Source organism: Mytilus galloprovincialis, chromosome 13, assembly GCF_965363235.1.
Source record: "Mytilus galloprovincialis chromosome 13, xbMytGall1.hap1.1, whole genome shotgun sequence".
In the NCBI taxonomy this organism is placed as follows: domain Eukaryota; kingdom Metazoa; phylum Mollusca; class Bivalvia; order Mytilida; family Mytilidae; genus Mytilus; species Mytilus galloprovincialis.
The window spans coordinates 35498785-35514517 of record NC_134850.1 but is presented as its reverse complement, the minus strand read 5'-3'; the positions used below and the strand labels follow the sequence as shown (position 1 = coordinate 35514517).

General features: G+C 31.4%; 1 protein-coding gene and 1 long non-coding RNA gene across 2 annotated transcripts in view; both read left to right on the top strand.

The window, feature by feature from the left end:
* The window catches only part of LOC143056740 (uncharacterized), a 415780-nt gene that overhangs the window by 44851 nt on the left and 355196 nt on the right, over nt 1-15733 (top strand). The gene's annotated exons all lie outside the window — the stretch shown is intronic.
* Nucleotides 10606-15340, top strand: LOC143057318 (uncharacterized). The gene is made up of 3 exons (XR_012972704.1): nt 10606-11028; nt 11939-12107; nt 15131-15340. It is a non-coding gene; the product is annotated as an uncharacterized LOC143057318 (long non-coding RNA).

Below are 15733 nucleotides of genomic sequence, written 5' to 3'. Positions count from 1 at the left end.
AAAATTGCCACTGCTCTCTGTTCCAAAGCTAGTTGTGGTATTATACCATCCGAAGCATTATTCGTACATAACATTATCAATTTAAGATGTCATTCTTTGGGTTGTGTTTCCGTTGATATTTTAACTACATATTTTTTTCATTTTAACTCTTCTTTGTTATCAAATCAACTATGTCTTAATCTTTAATATTGACAATACACTTAGGATTGATCAATCTCGTTCTGTCATCAAAGGCAAAAATGTAATAGTATTCCTTCAAAGTCAAACATAGTTAAGAAAGTATTTAATAAATATTTACAAGTGTTTAATATTAAAGCTGAAATAAAAATTCCAATGTTTTCAACTGTTCGTTAATTTCATACAAATTTGAAATCGTAAATATTTCAACTGTTTTACTGATTAAAAAGGCATTTTTATTTTGATGAAAACTTTGCAATAATCAGTGACAAAAATGAAAGAGTAACTACAAAATACTTTATGAACTTACTGTTGAAAGAGCCTTTTCGTCAACATCCATTTGTGCATTTGTCGATAATACCAGTACCAGTAAAACTGTCAAAAACTTTACAATAATTGATAAACTTTTGCTGAAATTCATAATTCTATTCTATTACAACTTCACTTCTTTTGGCTCTGCTATAATTGTATTGTCTTTATCAATTCATTAACTTTTGTTACAAGAGAAAAAAGCAATGTATAGGATAGAGTTATATATGTTCCCGTACCGCCCACAGAGCATACATTAATACTAAACAAATGTAACGTCACAAATCTCTGATTTTGAAAAACGACGCTAATCAATCCTGTAAAAAGATTTTATAATCTCAGTTGTGATTGGACAATAACGATTACCTATGCTGCTGTCATAGTAAAGCATATAATCGTATTGTACAAAGTAATTAAATCATTACATGTATTACAATTATTTGAAATGTGAACAAGTATCATCTAAATTAATAAGTTGTATCGTTTTACGTCCTATTTATTTCAATACTACTAAGAGAGAAAATGAATTTGATTAAATGAGTTAGTATTATGTTTCAAGTATGATCACAATTGTTTCGTATTTCATGGATATGTTTGCTTACTTCTGTAATTGAATGATATTAGTATTTAATTTAACAGAAACTAGCTCATCCTTTCGGATTGTTTTTTTCTATATCCAAATATCATAAATATTACTTTCTGTCATATCAAAGAGTATGTATTACCACACGTGTATCAATTGATATATCAGGTTTAAGTAAATATATAACTTTCATCCCTCTTTTCAAACATTGAATACAGTACATGTAAATGTCTTGCATCGATATATTATTGAGAGTTGTTCATTGTTAACTCTTCAATCATAGCATGAGTAAATAGCCTTTCGTTATCTTAAAACAGTAAAAAAGTATGCATAACAATCTAAAAATTTACAACAATTTTAATAATCTAACCATGTTCAGTTCTTAAAACCAAGAAAATATTGTTAATACCATTTACGCTTAGAATAGAACAACCTAAGTGTCTCGAAAGAATTTTAAAGTTAAATGAACAAAAACTTGTAGTTGAAGACCCGACCAATGCCACAAAGTTGTTGACCCCTCAGATAGTTTTATCCTCGGACATGAAACGTAAGCCTATGGTAACGAACACGTGATTGTTTACGTCATCAAAGATACTTAGAATACTTTTCAAAACGTAAGATGCATTACTGGCAGGTAAGGCAAATGTACATTAATTAATAACTAAAATTGATACACGCACTTGACTATACACAGTAGACAAACCCTAGCATTGCTAGAGATAATGATAAGGGTGAGTTAATCGTTAAGTAGCGGTCAGATATTTCAGTATATCGTCTATGTGTAGCGGTACATAACAACTAATAAACAGTCTGAACATAGATTGAGTAGATCAATTGACTACAAGTCAAATGTCTGACCAGCACCGACTTTACCGCAGTTTAAATCTGTTAAAAGGGATAAATCATACTTTTTGTAAAGGATCAATCTGATTAAAACAAAAATTTCTCTGAAACTGAAAATGCTTGATTTCTTGACTGACAACATAGTTGTTACGTTCAGAGGACGTGTTTTTCAACAGACTGTCGGCAATCCAATGGGATCAAATTTTGCCTCTCTTCTTGCCAACTTGTTTCTTCATTATTATTATTACGAGGCTGACTTCATACAGGCACTTCTTAGGAAGAAAGACAAGAAGTTAGCAATATCCTTTAACTCTACTTTCAGCTATATAGATAATGTTCTTTCACTAAATAATTTAAAACTTGGTGACTATGTTGAACGCATCTATCCCATCAAAGTAAAGATAGAGGGTACTACAGATACAGTTAAGTCGGCCTCATATCTTGACCAACATCTAGAAATTGACAATGAGGGTCGGTTAAAATCGAAACATTACGACAAAAGTTATGATTTCAGCTTTCCAATTGTAAACTTTCCATTTCTAAGTAGCAACATTCCAGCAGCACCTGTATACGGGGTATATATCTCCCAATTGAAACAATATTCCCATGCTTGCATTACCATAATAGAGAATTGTTGCTCCCAAGAAAGCCATTAAACCAAGAGTTTCAAATGGTGAAGTTGAAATAATCCCTTCGTAAATTTTACGGACGCCATCACGAGTTGGTTGACCGTTATGGAATAACTGCTTCACATATCGGATATGTTCCTTATGTCGTAACTACAATCCTCTTCCTTTTCACGAATGTGACCTACCGATTAAGACTATTGACCGGATTTGTTATCACATAAGCAACCTGATGCCACATGTGGAGCAGGATCTGTTTACCCTGTCAGAGCACCTGATATCACCCCTAGTTTTTGGTGGGGTTCGTACTGCTTTTTCTTTAGTTTTCTATGTTGTGGCATATGTACTATTGTTTGTCTGGTTTTTTTAAAAATTTTTAGCCATGGCGTTGTCAGTTTATTTTCCATTTATGAGTTTGACTGTCCCTCTAGTATCTTTTGTCCCTCTTTTAAAAGTCTTAAATCTGACTGAACAGTTTATGGTCATTCTATATACATCTGTTCAGATAAAAATTACCATCTCAGATGGAATTTGGATTTGTTCCTCACACACAAACTCCTCCAATAGAGATATGAAGAATAAAATTTAGAATGAAAATCGGGAATGTGTCAAAGAGACAACAACTCGACCATAGAAAAAACAACAACAGATGGTCACCAACATGTCTTCAATGTAGCGAGAAATTCCCGCACTCGGATGAATTGAGACAGGTGCAAAAATGCGGCGGGGTTAAACATATTTATGAGATATCAACCCTCCCCCAATACCTGTAGCCAAGGTAGAAAAGTATATGCATACGCACATGTAAAAGTCAGTTCAAGAGAAGTCCGAGTCTGATGTCAGAAAATGTAACCAAAGAAAATTAACAAAATGACAATAAAACACTACTAGCAGTTAACGGACATACCAGCTCCAGACTTCAATTAAACTGATTAAAATATTGATTATGAATATCAGGCACAATCCTTCCCGTTAGCTATAGGGGTTTAGTAGCATACCATCATATACGAGAAGAACATAACCCGTGTCACGAAGCACGAATAAAATCTTCAGTACATTACAGTCACTAACACTTATTCGATGTTTTGATGTCTCAAGTAATTTTTGCTTTTGCGTTCTTCGATCTAAAGATCACAGTATAATCGTCTGATTTGTAATTTGAATGATGGTGCCCTGTTCCCGCTTTGTGAAATTTTGAACGAGTGTGGATTCGCATGGCAAGTGATACATGCAATACAATTAAACCTGTCGCCGCTCTCGGTCTCATCAGTGAACATCTGTCTTCTTAATTTACTAAGAAGTATGACCGCATCGTATTCCTTTTGATAGTCTTTTTACAAGGTTTGTCTAACTCCTGGAGTATTAATGCCGATAAACTGTTTTAAGAGTGAGTGATAAAATATGAAAATTAATAACTTGGATAAAAATATCATGAGACAATAAAGGTATGTTGAAATAGTTGAAATTGAAATAGTTTATATGCAGCTTTGTCCTGAAAAAGAGAAATTGTTGCTGTTGCGTTAAACAATTTACAACGATTACAAATCTAAAGTGTAGAAGTAAAAGAAAAACTAAATAAAGGCAACTGTAGTATACATGTGTTCACAATTCATAAATTCTTTGTTGATGTAGTTTCGTATTTTGTGTTTTTTTTATATCCTACATGATAACATATCGAACATGTTTTTTTTATTTCTGTCAAGTTTCAACTTCCGAGCAATGATGAAGTTAGATATTACACGATGCCACTGAAAAGGCAGAAGTTTCTTTTATGAACTGTTTCCTCATTCAAATATGTCATGCTTAGATGCTGTGTCATTCGTGTGTACCCGACATTTCCTTTATTTCTATTCTTTGTCTATAAATATAAAAAGGAGATGTGGTATGATTGCCAATGAGACAACTCTCCACAAGAGTCTAAAATGACACAGAAAATTAACACAACTATAGGCTATCAAAATATCAACCTTATTTACATTGATTTTTATAAAATGTTAAGTTTTGTCCTCAACTAAGTTATATTCAACCAAACAAAAAAATCTATTTTAATATTTTAAAGCATCGTCTGATTTTCCAACTTGTACGTACAGGAATAATATATATTTTGCATAAATACCTTAGTACTTAAATAATCATGATGAACTCATTGTCATATGAGTTTTATATGCGATCGCACGGTTTATAGTTTGTTCCATTCAAAATTATCTATTTCAGAGTAAGATAATAAATTTATTGAGGTCTTGGATTCTGTTTTTAAATAACATTCTATTTTATCTTGAATGACTTCATGTTCTAAAAATTTACATCCTAATATGTTTTTTTTCTTTTCAAATGAAACAATAAAAAGAAAAAAAGAAATCTTTAGTCGTTATCTTAAACATCTCACTACAGCGAGCTTTAATGTTTAGCAATACAAATGAGTATTGTGTGATTATGTTCTTCCCCATTGAAAGGCCCTTAACAAAACATTATTTGTTAAAAAACGATTTTATTGTTATTCAAATGAAAGATAGCACGAAAGAATCACGATGAAGATATCAACTTACTGAGGACGCATAACTAAACTATTTCATACTACTTCCCTATTTAAATGGCGTTGAGACATTATTGACATATACGTTGTAAGTAAAACCTTATTTTTCGGAGTTTGTACTTTGCTTGAAATTCATACTCTACGATGCATTTTGAAATTGCGTGTCGTTGACTGAGGTCGTTGATAATTGTCGTAAAGAAACACTTCCAATATCTAATTTTATCTCATAATTTGACTTTTCAATGTAAATTCTGATCCACTACAGGAATATTAATTCTTTAAACTTTTCAATTATCCCAAATTCGCAGGATAGTTGTTCATTTGTGGATATCTTCTGTATTTAGAAGGTTTTGCCAAACAGGTCTAATTTGGTATCGGTCGTCGATTTAATGATTTCATAGGTCGAAATAAGAGATTTCGTTCTTCCAAGTAAAACATGTCAATCTGTACTGTGGGGTTCTTATTGCTTAGTCTTTAGATTTTATGGTGTGTCTTAAGTACAATTATTTTCTGTTTGTCTTTTCCCCTTTTAGCCAATGCGTTTTCAGTTTATTTTCTATCTATAAGTTTGAATGTCCATCTGGTATCTTTTGCCTCTCTTTAGCGTGACAAGCTTAGTGTATTAAAATTTATTATATAATGTGTAATACAGTACTTCTTGTGACTTTATCTGATAAATGCTGGCTATGTCCACCATGATGACCCTATATATCTATCATCATAACCCCTGTTGCGTATTTAAAAGACAGGGTATTGATCAAAACTAGTAAATGACAAAGGGAAATAATGACTGCATTGATGTGTTGAAATTATAATTGTCTCATGACTGTTTGTTTTCGATGATTTACCATTTAAATATTTCTATCAATTTAAGTATTATTTTACATGTTCCTTTTGGCATGTGAAGAAAAATGAATATCATGTTCTAATATAATGCAAATTTTCACAATGTTTGCGGATTTTATTCTTATTATTGAAAAGGAGTTTCTCCAATTTATTTTCTAAAATTAAAATTGTTAAAACTTAGAGAGACTGATCTTCATTCAACATTGTTTAAAAAACGTTTAAGATTATCGTTAGGACTTTTTCTTAATAAAAATTAGACAAGTCATTATTTTTCTATAGAATAAATATATTCAAAATTTTATTACAGTAAATTCAAAACAAACATTATAATGCAAAGAAATATTTATTCGATACGAAATCAAAACACATTCTATGTTATAGAGGTTAAGCGTTTGTTCAGTCTTATGAAAGAGACTATATCATGGGAATTAAGGTAAGCAATTTTATCAAACAGATTATCTCTTAGTTGTTCTGTTAATTTTAAAATCAAAGAGGAAGTGTTCTTCATCGCCCCGGAAGTAGCATACTTGACATATTCTTTCCTTTCTATAAGTTTTATATTATCCAATATTTTCAATTTCTAAATTTGACCACTAGCTCTTTTCTTAGTGAAGCATTTGAGTTTACAGTTTCTTCAAAACTTGTTTATTTTTAATCCAGGGCTTTAAAGAGTCTTACTCATTCAAGTCCAATCAGTTAATAACGTTATCTTAAAGGCAAGAGTTGGGTGAAATATTCCATGCAAATATATACTAAGAATATTTATCATGCCAGTCCAGCAGTTTCGACAATATGATACACAGAAACGAAAAGTTATTTAACTAATAGACAATTAAAATGTCACAATCTATAGAAGAAGAATTTATGTTTTCCTGGATACATACTTTGGCTGTTTACCGGCAGATATTAACCAAACTGTAGATAACAATTTTGATAAGTCTACAATTGCTTCAAAAAAAACTAGACAATTTTTCTTTAAATAAATTCTTTTCAAAATATTCACTTTATTCAGAGATAAGAACATTTTACATTATACTTAGCATTTTATTGAGCAATTAGCAACCTTCTCATTTGGAAAAAAAGTCTCTTCAGTGATCCTTCATGCGCAGCTCCTGTAATGAGATTACAAAAAAAAATAAAGATATACAAAAATAGTTGTTATCTAACCCACATACTGATCTTTGTAGTTTTCTTGATAGTCTGTACAACTGTGTTATCAGAATTTATTGTAAAGGGATAATGATAGTGATAATTTTTATTTGTTATAAAAACTATTTGCTTCATGGTTCTATAGTAGATTAAGTTTTCATGACAAATTATAAAGTATCATTTTATATGATTTTCGGTATTTTCATTATTTCAAGTTAAAGAGAATTTACAAAGATAAAAGAAAAAGAAAACCATACAAAAATGAATAAAACACAAATAAAACACAAAATAAAATATATGTATAAAAATGAATTTTGAAACACAAAAATCAACAAATAATAGAAGTTAACAAAGACTAAAACAACATTTTATACTTTATTTTTCAAAAGAAGGTGAAATGTCAATTTAAAAAAAAAACCTGAGCTACCTGTAAAGGTAAATTGTAATGAAACTTACAAGCTGAAAACGTCATCCCTGATTGATTTCAGCAGGTAACATAGTTAGAATGAAAATCAACCTTTGTTTTATGACCCAAATAAATGGCCAAGATCTAATGATTGAATACCTCAATAAATGGTCAACATTTGATGGTGACCATACAAAAGGTTCGACATAATTAAGAGGACTTCACAGGTTGTACTGTATGTAAAAGTTTTGGTTTTTTTAATATTTTTGTTAGACATATTTGATGGGAGTTCATATCTAATACAACCGGTTTTTAAATCTTCTAAGAATATATTCGATTGTTTTAATACTTCTTCTAATTGTCTTTAAGTGTCTTCTGATTTTATGCGGAACAGCCTTTTAATGAAACAACTTTAGTGTTATCTTGTAAATCGTTTATGATAACTTAAGGAGTTAACATTTTTGTAAACCAAATAACAAACTTTATGCTTCTTAATATTATTTTCCTAGAAGAAATTGCCAATTAAAAAATCGCTGTGGTTAAAAAGATCTAGAAATGGAAGACAATCTATAAAAGCACATGCAGTGACAACACATAGCCTTGTTACCTACAGAACATGGAAGAAGAACCTTCGACATCAAGTGGCATAAAACGTTCAATCCCGCAAGAGTTACGAGATGAAATCGATGAAATAGTTTCAAAACAACCACGAGCAACAGGTATTTCTACATCATATAATAAACAAAGTGTGACCATACTTTAAAGTTAAAGTTTCGCGTTAAATAATGGTCCCTTTGTAAAGAAAATTCGCTTGCCATGTTTTGAATTTTTGTCCCATTTTCGCAATCCTCTTGTTTTATCTATTTGAATGGTTTAAAACAAATGCCCGTTCACACCAATAATTCATTTTATAAACATGGTACATGCATAATTATAAGCTATCTGTAAAAGTATTAAAAAATCTTAATTAATTCTAAAGTTTTCGAGAGGTTTAAATTGTCTATGGTAAAGCTATGACAAATCAAGAGAGAACATTTTCCCGCCAAAATTTTAATGGTTTGTATCTCTAAAACAAGTACATTGATCTTTATCTTATTTTTGCTATCAATTTTTCTTTATTAATCCCCTATCAATGTATACAAATGTTACGAAAAGATTGTTATTTTAAAACTGAGTAGCGAACTTCCTTAAGAGAAAGCATAAATAATAAATTGATTGATATGGATTGGTTGATCATGTGCATTTTTACAGTTTAAAAACGTGCACATGCTACATAAATCCAAAGAATCAATATGTTTACATATCTGACATGTCTAACCGGTGTATCAGTTAGAACTAATCCCCGTTAAATTTATTTGATATTAAGTTACAATAAGTGTTCTACATTTACAGTCAAACCTCCAAGCAATAGTAGTACTTTGTTTCTATAAAAAGAATATGTTTTGTTTTAAAGTAGCTTGTCATCAATATGTCCATAACTTTAGGATGTCCATGGTATACGTAGATAACATTTATTAAAATCTAAAACAACACTTCAGTAAGAATGACAGAAACGAACAGAACAAACTATGTTGGACTATTTTTGCTGTAAGGACATGAAGAAGGACCAAAGGAACCACGTCGTCTAATAAGAAAAAATTTCCAATAGGGCAGATATTGTTCTGAAAGCCTCTTCTCCGTGTTAAACTATAATATATCATCTTATCTAGAAAATAAAACTGTTGCTTCACCTAAAAATTTCTTTAAATGGTCATGGTTGAGAGTTTTCTCACAAGCAATTATATCTCATCTTGTTTCATATTATCTATTATTCAGACCAAACACTAAAATATGATTCAATATTTAACATATTATATAAGATCGGAATATTTGAGGAAATGTCATAATAAGCAGTTACTGTAACTTTTAAATATACGTAAAAGCATCTCCGGTATTATATTGAGTTGCAAGTAAAACAATATCATTCTCATTTGCATCCGGATTGATGCGTTCTACTATATGTCGTGACGCTTGAGATGGGTTACATAAGAGTTTGAATGTCCCTTTGGTATCCTTTTCTCTTTGGTTACGTTTTAAAAACATAAGAACTTCAATACAGGTGACATCAATGATTTTCAGACAGATCAACATGCAATATGTCATTACACTGTTACATATGCTTGTATAGGTATTCAAACATCACTGGAGAGACATTTAATGTCAAAGTAAGACGCACTCAAATCGGTATCGTATGATTTTAGTATATTTATGTTCAACTTAATGTTTATATCGGTTCAGGTCATTGCACTTCTACAGAGGTCATCTATATGATTCCTAGGATGGAGTATACTATAATCAAATCATGCATTATTAATTGTGTCTTTTGTGAATTTTATATACAGTCCTTGGATGGTGTAAACTTTCCACTAACACCATACAGCATTAACCATTGTTAACTATACACCTTGTACAAATACACCATACACGTTACACCTTTGCATCATACACCTTACACATTACACAATGCACCCCTCCTCATTCTACACACGATCCGAAATTACCCATAATGCAATTAAATTTCAAATATTAAGATTATTATTATTGTTTATGTTTACAATTCGAAAAAATTTAAAAAAAAAAGAACTTCGTTTTCAACCAATGAAATGTCGTACACCATCATTCACACCACTCCCGATCTTACGTTACACAATCACACCATTCCTCAAACACCATTAAACCATTCCCCTTACACCATATACCATATCACCATAAACCTTACACCATTACACCATATGCCATACACCATTACACCATACACGTTTTTTTGGGAAGTTTACACCATCCAAGGACTGTAACGTTTAAATAAGTTGTCGTATTTGAGTCAGACAAGTCTAACAGATAAAGCTTTATTTAGAATAGATAGAAATTCGCAAGGAGACTGAAATCAAAATATTTGAACGATTTGAATTTTTAGAACTTCATCGACGCATGACAGTACAAAAGACATACAAAAAATGCGCATTTTCTGTTGGAAACACTTATCCAACAACAGTTACACATCAAATGTAAGAATTCCATCCCTGTTATTCATTCACATGCTCTCTAAATTTGACAGGATATATAATTGATTCTTATTTAAACCTTATTTACAGCAGAACCAGCAGATTTAGACGAGAATCAGAAAAGATGGTTGGTTGTTGGAATATGCCTACACAGTGTAATATCCCCAGCCATCAGGAATTATGTTGTTCCAACTTTAACAAAACTTTGTTATAAGTTATCTATTAAACATAAACTTGAAACACAAACATTTCCAACACGTTTACAAAAACACCCACTTACAAACAGGACCTTACTTAATTACGAAGCAGTCAACAACAACAAAGTCAAACATGGTTATAACAAAGCAAAGTACGACTACAAGATCAAGAGTGTTTTGGATTTATCCAAGCTATTCCTACAAACACATATGGCACATTACACAGGCTTTGATGACACATGCGACTCCTCCGCTTTGCTAGGATTGATCATCAACATTGACCAATTCGATCCAGTAGTAAAATCGGTTGCCGAGGATGTACGTTAAGTATATGTCTTAATTGATCCCTTTACATTTGTAAACACAAGTTCAATAATGATACGGTTTATTCTTTGACCCCATGATTATGTCAGAAAAGGGATGGTTCTATAAGGATACATTTTACATCGTGAAATTTTCAACAAGTAAACACACACTTTTTACATGCACGTCGCTAGTATCATTATACTTGAATGAATATACTTTCGATATATCAATGTAAAGTAGGCCCCCATAGAACCATCCTTCTGGCATGATCCGTTACTTATATTATTCGTTAAATGTGTTTTATAGTATTCTATTTACTTGTGAAACCAGTGGTATTTTAAAGGTAGTAAAATGAAACCAAAAAGATTTTAATCCAAACGCAATCTTTTTATAACGAGAGGTTTCAAAAGGCCTTAAAATGTTACACTAACAAATTGAATGCATGGTGTCAGCTACGCATTTCTAGAAAAAAATTTGAGACATTCATAATTTGGGAAGTGAGAAGTCTTCATTTATATTAAGTGTGATTAATCAAATTTGAAAATTCTCGATAATTCATTTTCAAAATTTGATTAACTAAATTGAAAAATCTTGATAAATCATCTGTTGTTGATTGTTTGTATATTTAGATCATATTTAAATTAATTAATTTTACCGGTAAACATGACCCAATTTTAAAATTTAAGTGGCATGACAGTTTCCTCAAAATTCGTTAAACTCATGTTATAATTTTTTTCCATGTGACAAAATTGGACATCATTCATTTGTGCAATGACTGCGAAAAGAAAATGTAGGAACATGTCATACTGTGATTAAATCAAGAAATGTAAAATATAGCAGATATGCAAATTTTCCATCAAATTTTCATCATTGGATCAAAACTGTATCGTATGCCCTAAATGACAATTTTTGTTTATGACAGGTACGACGATATATAAGAAATCCTTGGGCTCATTGTGATTTTACTGAATGGGATGCTGTTAAGTATTCCAATTCATTCCAACTAATGAAGAAGCTGGTCAAGGACCTTAAGCTCAGTCTCAATGAGGAAACGCGAATCATCGGGGAAATAGAAAAATGGGAAATGAATGGTAATGTTTAAAATACGTATTTTTGAAAATTGTTTTTTAATTTGCTGAACATATATATATGGAAGGTACTTTTTCTAAAAGTGAGGGTACTTTTATATGGCCTTCCAAATACCGTTTCGCTCCCTAACATCTCTGAAGAGACATTTATTGTCGAAATCTGGATCTGGTGTACTAAAAAGGTATTGACACCGTATGTTTGTGGCATAACATCGTGGCCACAAGTTAAAAAAAAATTGTTTAGTATTAAATTATATTAAGATCCATTGTGTTACATCTTGTGGTCAATTTTATATGGCATTCGCCAATAGCAGTCAGCAGGGTTAAAGAACATCAGTTGTTCGACCTGTTAGTCAAATGCGTTTTGTTTAAATATACTTTTCCACTTTTTTGGTCTTTTGGAAAATGTTGTTTGTGCTGTGTTTAAACCCTTCTACAACGAACATTGTTTTATATGCACACGTATGAAAATTCCGGTTTTTATCCGACGCAATCATAGATTAGGTTTGAACGTTGTTTTCAATTTAGACTCGTTTATATATATAAAAAAAAAGTTTCTTTTTAATATATAAACGAGTCTAAATTGAAAACTACGTTCAAACCTATGATTGCGTTGGATAAAAACCGCAATTTTTATACGTGTGCATGTCAAACAAATTTCGTTGTAGAAGGGTCTAAAAACAGCACAAACAACATTTTCCAAAAGACCAAAAAAGTGAAGTATATTTAAACAAAACGCATTTGACTAACAGGTCGAACAACTGATGTTCTTTAACCCTGCCGACTGCCATTGACGATTGCCAAATAAAATTGATCACAAGATGTAACAAAATGGATCTTAATATAAATTTAATACGTCACAGAAAAAAAAATTTGTTAACTTGTTGCTACGATGTTGTGCCACAAATATTCGGTGTCAATATTTCTTTAGTACACCAGATCTAGATTTCGACAATATATGTCTCTTCAGCGATGTTAGGGATCGAAACGGTATTTGGAAGGCCATATAATTTACTCTCAATTTCAGATTGACTCTTGAATTTTAAGAGACAATATAGGATGAACGGATCATATAAACCGGAGGGAAAATATGATACATGCCCAAACAAAAAATATAAACGAGTCTAAATTGAAAACTACGTTCAAACCTATGATTGCGTTGGATAAAAACCGCAATTTTTATACGTGTGCATGTCAAACAAATTTCGTTGTAGAAGGGTCTAAAAACAGCACAAACAACATTTTCCAAAAGACCAAAAAAGTGAAGTATATGTCAACAAAACGCATTTGACTTACAGGTCGAACAACTGATGTTCTTTAACCCTGCTGACTGCCATTGACGATTGCCAAATAAAATTGATCACATTCAAGATGTAACAAAATGGATCTTAATATAAATTTAATATGTCACAGAAAACAAATTTTGTTAACTTGTGGCTACGATGTTGTGCCACAAATATTCGGTGTCAATATTTCTTTAGTACACCAGATCTAGATTTCGACAATATATGTCTCTTCAGTGATGTTAGGGATCGAAACGGTATTTGGAAGGCCATATAATTTACTCTCAATTTAAGATTGACTCTTGAATTTTAAGAGACAATGTAGACATATATATATATAGACAGAATAAAGTTATTTTACACTTTACTAAAATATTATCAAATAACTTATGTTGGTCCCTCATAATTGACCGAGTTTCAGGATCTTCTTACCACTAGGTGAGTAACCTGTCGAAAAAATTTCCATTCCAGAGTAAAAATTCGTGTTTCTTGTTTGAATGTTTTACAGTTGACTTTCGAGGCTTTTAATTGCTAACTTTGATCATTGTTGTATACCGTTTAGTGACATATAATTTTCAATTTCTCTGTCATTTGGTATATTGTGAAGAGTTGTCTCATTGGCAATCATACCTCATCTTTTCTTGCTATACGGCCGCAAAAATAAAAATAAATTGTCGTATATTGGTATCACGTTGTCGTCGTCGTCGTCAGCATTGTCCGTAGACAGATACTTTCCGGATACTAACTTTAGTATAAGTAGATAGAAATCAATAAAATTGTTCACCACTAAAAAAAGAATTGGATTGATTTTAGGGGTTATGATCATAACTGTTTAGGATTAAGGGGCCAAAAAGAGTCCCAAATAAGCATTTCTAAATAATGACATATGTTAAAGTTTATACCACAAGTTTTCATATAACAAAGGGATGCTTAGGATTGACGTTGAGTGCTTATGGCTTTAAACATTTAGGAATAGGTGGCAACAGACGGGGACAACCTTGAATGACAATATAGACATTTGAAAAGCAGTGTGAGGGAGGTACTCCAAATCAATTAAACCAATGTTTGATTAACTCGCTTACCCTGCTTGTATTAAGAAATGATAATTGTCTTGGATGTTTAGCTGTCAATCTATTTTTAACAAAACTTTACTAATAATTAATATTGACTTTAACTATGACTATGTGTGTTATTTCATAGTTTAAAACTTGTATGATGTATTTGATTGGGTAATTATTGTTGCAAACTCCATAAGAAATTGAGATACTGACCATAGCTTGAGGGAAAGTTATTTTTCGGGAATACGGGAGAAAAAAATCAAGAAGGGTGAGCATTTTTTCTCATTTCAGATTTCAGAAATTGTAAGAACATTTCTTCAATTTTTTGTTTGGGGGGTTAATATTCAACAGCATAATGTATTGTACAAAAGCCAAAAAAAATTAATATAAATTCAAATTATATAACCAATTTGAAGTTCTTTGACTACAGTTATTCTGAGTCAGAAAGCTATTATGTGTCCAAAAATTTAATTACCATGCATATGTAATATCAGACCTGTATCCAGTGTGAATATCGTGTCCATTTTGGACCAAACCGTTCAAGGTTGGACACCTGCTGTCGTATCAAGCTGCGCTCAGCGAAGCATTTAATGTATCTTAATCTACTGAAAACACATTTTTTTATTACTGTTCAGGTAAGCAATACTACCCATTTATACTTAAATTTACTTTTTTGTTTGTTTAGGTCCACGTTTTCTTAGTGGAACAACTTATGGTCTTGAATTAGTAAACGAGTTTCGGCAACAAACACGTGCGCTTGCTGAATATTTACAACTGGTAACAACAGAAACAGATGATAATTTTATAAGGATGCAGAATGAACTGAAAAGAGTTGAAATCCTCCTCCTCCATAACCTAGACCAATTAAAGAAAGATATAGAGAAACTATTATTTGAAATAGATAAAGTGAGTAAGACTGCAGATATATTCGGAAGGTCTCCGTCATATCCATTTTGATCATTTTGACTTTATTTTAGATTTGTAAGTGGCTTTTTCGATAAGTCCAAGTTACAAATCAGTCCATTGTCTCAGAAGACAAAATAGGAAATATATATGCATCAAAGCTAATTATGTCCCGTTTACGTTGAACACATCAGCGGCAATAGTTCCACTTCTGCAAAAAGCATGTTTTCAAAAACGAAATAAAAAACGAACGACGTAGTGTTGCTTTGGAAATTAGTGTTTGCCCTTTTGAAGTTGCTCAACCAGTAATGTCTTATGGTATACTTAATAGCCTTTTCAATTTAATTTGGGTTTTCAATGTAAAATTAGAATAATCGGAGAAAAG